At 45.4% G+C, this 5,314-nt stretch overlaps 1 non-coding gene across 1 annotated transcript; it reads right to left on the bottom strand.

The window, feature by feature from the left end:
- Positions 1-2,442: 2,442 nt before the first annotated feature.
- TRNAS-CGA (transfer RNA serine (anticodon CGA)) lies at positions 2,443-2,519 on the bottom strand. The gene has a single exon. It is a non-coding gene; the product is annotated as a tRNA-Ser (tRNA).
- Positions 2,520-5,314: the final 2,795 nt, after the last annotated feature.

Raw genomic sequence — 5,314 nt, 5'->3', positions numbered from 1 at the left:
GCTCTTACCAACTGAGCTACGACGACGGCTGTCCAATCTGCTGCTTTCGTGGGTATTTATATTTTTGCTTGTAAGCTAAACATGAGAGTGTTCACCAGCGCCACCCTCTTCCATAGCGGTTGACGTAGAACGTCCTGTAATACCGTGAGTGTGACGTACAACGTCGTCTAACGGCGAGGGCGGAAACTGTGCGAGACCCCTCTTATGCTACCCATGGCATCAAGTCTGCCATAACCGAGACCCTCGTTAAGCAATTAGCAGATAAGGTAAGGAAAATTAGGGACTCGTTTTGACAAACTTATGAAGAAAGCAGACAATCAACGAAACCAAGGTGCATAGGGGAATATTTTAATTTTTTTTTAATGCGTTGTGCAAATCAATGGGATAGTGATACTTAGATTAATCTATCGATTGAAGAAAATTGCTTATAAATCAGCAGAAAAAACAACCATGCCGCTGGTGGGATCCGAACCCACGACCTCCGAATATCGCGTCCGGTGCTCTTACCAACTGAGCTCCGATGACGGCTGTCCAATCTGCTGCTTTCGTGGGTATTTATATTTTTTGCTTGTAAGCTAACCATGAGAGTGTTCACCAGCGCGACCCTCTTCCATAGCGGTGGACGTAGAACGTCCTGTAATACCGCGAGTGTGACGTACAACGTCATCTAACGGCGAGGGCGGAAACTGTGCGAGAGCCCTCTTATACTACCCATGGCATCAAGTCTGCCAGAACCGAGACCCTCGTTAAGCAATTAGCAGATAAGGTAAGGAAAATTAGGGACTCGTTTTGACAAACTTATGAAGAAAGCCGACAATCACCGAAACCAAGGTGCATAGGGGAATGTTTTAATTTTTTTTAATGTGTTGTGCTAATCAATGGGATAATGATACTTAGATTAACCTATCGATTGAAGAAAATTGCTTATAAATCAGCAGAAAAAACAACCATGCCGCCGGTGGGATCCGAACCCACGACCTCCGAATATCGCATCCGGTGCTCTTACCAACTGAGCTACGACGACGGCTGTCCAATCTGCTGCTTTCGTGGGTATTTATATTTTTGCTTGCAAGCTAACCATGAGAGTGTTCACCAGCGCGACCCTCTTCCATAGCGGTGGACGTAGAACGTCCTGTAATACCGCGAGTGTGACGTACAACGTCATCTAACGGCGAGGGCGGAAACTGTGCGAGAGCCCTCTTATACTACCCATGGAATCAAGTCTGCCAGAACCGAGACCCTCGTTAAGCAATTAGCAGATAAGGTAAGGAAAATTAGGGACTCGTTTTGACAAACTTATGAAGAAAGCCGACAATCACCGAAACCAAGGTGCATAGGGGAATGTTTTAATTTTTTTTAATGTGTTGTGCTAATCAATGGGATAATGATACTTCGAATAATCTATCGATTGAAGAAAATTGCTTATAAATCAGCAGAAAAAACAACCATGCTGCCGGTGGGATCCGAACCCACGACCTCCGAATATCGCGTCCGGTGCTCTTACCAACTGAGCTACGACGACGGCTGTCCAATCTGCTGCTTTCGTAGGTATTTATATTTTTGCTTGTAAGCTAACCATGAGAGTGTTCACCACCGCCACCCTCTTCCACAGCGGTGGACGTAGAACGTCCTGCAATACCGCGAGTGTGACGTACAACGTCATCTAACGGCGAGGGCGGAAACTGTGCGAGAGCCCTCTTATACTACCCATGGCATCAAGTCTGCCAGAACCGAGACTCTCGTTAAGCAATTAGCAGATAAGGTAAGGAAAATTAGGGACTCGTTTCGACAAACTTATGAAGAAAGCCGACATCACCGAAACCAAGGTGCATAGAGGAATGTTTTAATTTTTTTAATGTGTTGTGCTAATCAATGGGATAATTATACTTAGATTAACCTATCGATTGAAGAAAATTGCTTATAAATCAGCAGAAAAAACAACCATGCCGCCGGTGGGATCCGAACCCAAGACCTCCGAATATCGCGTCCGGTGGTCTTACCAACTGAGCTACGACGACGGCTGTCCAATCTGCTGCTTTCGTGGGTATTTATATTTTTGCTTGTAAGTTAACCATGAGAGTGTTCACCAGCGCCACCCTCTTCCATAGCGGTGGACGTAGAACGTCCTGTAATACAGCGAGTGTGACGTACAACGTCATCTAACGGCGAGGGCGGAAACTGTGCGAGAGCCCTCTTATGCTACCCATGGCATCAAGTCTGCCATAACCGAGACCCTCGTTAAGCAATTAGCAGATAAGGTAAGGAAAATTAGGGACTCGTTTTGACAAACTTATGAAGAAAGCTGACAATCACCGAAACCAAGGTGCATAGGGAAATGTTTTAATTTTTTTTAATGCGTTGTGCTAATCAATGGCATAATGATACTTAGATTAATCTATCGATTGAAGAAAATTGCTTATAAATCAGCAGAAAAAACAACCATGCCGCCGGTGGGATCCGAACCCACGACCTCCGAATATCGAGTCCGGTGCTCTTACCAACTGAGCTACGATGACGGCTGTCCAATTTGCTGCTTTCGTGGGTATTTATATTTTTTGCTTGTAAGCTAACCATGAGAGTGTTCACCAGCGCGACCCTCTTCCATAGCGGTGGACGTAGAACGTCCTGTAATACCGCGAGTGTGACGTACAACATCATCTAACGGCGAGGGCGGAAACTGTGCGAGAGCCCTCTTATACTACCCATGGCATCAAGTCTGCCATAACCGAGACCCTCGTTAAGCAATTAGCAGATAAGGTAAGGAAAATTAGGGACACGTTTTGACAAACTTATGAAGAAAGCTGACAATCACCGAAACCAAGGTGCATAGGGGAATGTTTTAATTTTTTTTAATGCGTTGTGCTAATCAATGGGATAATGATACTTAGATTAATCTATCGATTGAAGAAAATTGCTTATAAATCAGCAGAAAAAACAACCATGCCGCCGGTGGGATCCGAACCCACGACCTCCGAATATCGCGTCCGGTGCTCTTACCAACTGAGCTACGATGACGGCTGTCCAATCTGCTGCTTTCGTGGGTATTTATATTTATTGCTTGTAAGCTAACCATGAGAGTGTTCACCAGCGCGACCCTCTTCCATAGCGGTGGACGTAGAACGTCCTGTAATACCGCGAGTGTGACGTACAACATCATCTAACGGCGAGGGCGGAAACTGTGCGAGAGCCCTCTTATACTACCCATGGCATCAAGTCTGCCATAACCGAGACCCTCGTTAAGCAATTAGCAGATAAGGTAAGGAAAATTAGGGACACGTTTTGACAAACTTATGAAGAAAGCTGACAATCACCGAAACCAAGGTGCATAGGGGAATGTTTTAATTTTTTTTAATGCGTTGTGCTAATCAATGGGATAATGATACTTAGATTAATCTATCGATTGAAGAAAATTGCTTATAAATCAGCAGAAAAAACAACCATGCCGCCGGTGGGATCCGAACCCACGACCTCCGAATATCGCGTCCGGTGCTCTTACCAACTGAGCTACGATGACGGCTGTCCAATCTGCTGCTTTCGTGGGTATTTATATTTATTGCTTGTAAGCTAACCATGAGAGTGTTCACCAGCGCGACCCTCTTCCATAGCGGTGACGTAGAACGTCCTGTAATACCGCGAGTGTGACGTACAACGTCATCTAACGGTGAGGGCGGAAACTGTGCGAGAGCCCTCTTATACTACCCATGGCATCAAGTCTGCCAGAACCGAGACCCTCGTTAAGCAATTAGCAGATAAGATAAGGAAAATTAGGGTCTCGTTTTGACAAACTTATGAACAAAGCCGACAATCACCGAAACCAAGGTGCATAGGGGAATGTTTTAATTTTTTTTAATGTGTTGTGCTAATCAATGGCATAATGATACTTAGATTAACCTATCGATTGAAGAAACTTGCTTATAAATCAGCAGAAAAAACAACCATGCCGCAGGTGGGATCCGAACCCACGACCTCCGAATATCGCGTCCGGTGCTCTTACCAACTGAGCTACAATGACGGCTGTCCAATCTGCTGCTTTCGTGGGTATTTATATTTTTTGCTTGTAAGCTAACCATGAGAGTGTTCACCACCGCCACCCACTTCCATAGCGGTGGACGTAGAACGTCCTGCAATACCGCGAGTGTGACGTACAACGTCATCTAACGGCGAGGGCGGAAACTGTGCGAGAGCCCTCTTATACTACCCATGGCATCAAGTCTGCCAGAACCGAGACCCTCGTTAAGCAATTAGCAGATAAGGTAAGGAAAATTAGGGACTCGTTTCGACAAACTTATGAAGAAAGCCGACATCACCGAAACCAAGGTGCATAGGGGAATGTTTTCATTTTTTTTAATGCGTTGTGCTAATCAATGGGATAATGATACTTAGAATAATCTATCGATTGAAGAAAATTGCTTATAAATCAGCAGAAAAAACAACCATGCCGCTGGTGGGATCCGAACCCACGACCTCCGAATATCGCGTCCGGTGCTCTTACTAACTGAGCTACGATGACGGCTGTCCAATCTGCTGCTTTCGTGGGTATTTATATTTTTTGCTTGTAACCTAACCATGAGAGTGTTCACCAGCGCGACCCTCTTCCATAGCGGTGGACGTACAACGTCCTGTAATACCGCGAGTGTGACGTACAACGTCATCTAACGGCGAGGGCGGAAACTGTGCGAGAGCTCTCTTATGCTACCCATGGCATCAAGTCTGCCAGAACCGAGACCCTCGTTAAGCAATTAGCAGATAAGGTAAGGAAAATTAGGGACTCGTTTTGACAAACTTATGAAGAAAGCAGACAATCACCGAAACCAACGTGCATAGGGGAATGTTTTAATTTTTTTTAATGTGTTGTGCTAATCAATGGGATAATGATACTTAGATTAACCTATCGATTGAAGAAAATTGCTTATAAATCAGCAGAAAAAACAACCATGCCGCCGGTGGGATCCGAACCCACGACCTCCGAATATCGCATCCGGTGCTCTTACCAACTGAGCTACGACGACGGCTGTCCAATCTGCTGCTTTCGTGGGTATTTATATTTTTGCTTGTAAGCTAACCATGAGAGTGTTCACCACCGCCACCCTCTTCCATAGCGGTGGACGTAGAACGTCCTGCAATACCGCGAGTGTGACGTACAACGTCATCTAACGGCGAGGGCGGATACTGTGCGAGAGCCCTCTTATACTACCCATGGCATCAAGTCTGCCAGAACCGAGACTCTCGTTAAGCAATTAGCAGATAAGGTAAGGAAAATTAGGGACTCGTTTCGACAAACTTATGAAGAAAGCCGACATCACCGAAACCAAGG

This window comes from Amblyomma americanum, chromosome 8 (assembly GCF_052857255.1).
Source record: "Amblyomma americanum isolate KBUSLIRL-KWMA chromosome 8, ASM5285725v1, whole genome shotgun sequence".
NCBI classification, from domain to species: Eukaryota; Metazoa; Arthropoda; class Arachnida; order Ixodida; family Ixodidae; genus Amblyomma; species Amblyomma americanum.
This window is presented reverse-complemented; position numbering and strand designations above follow the sequence as displayed.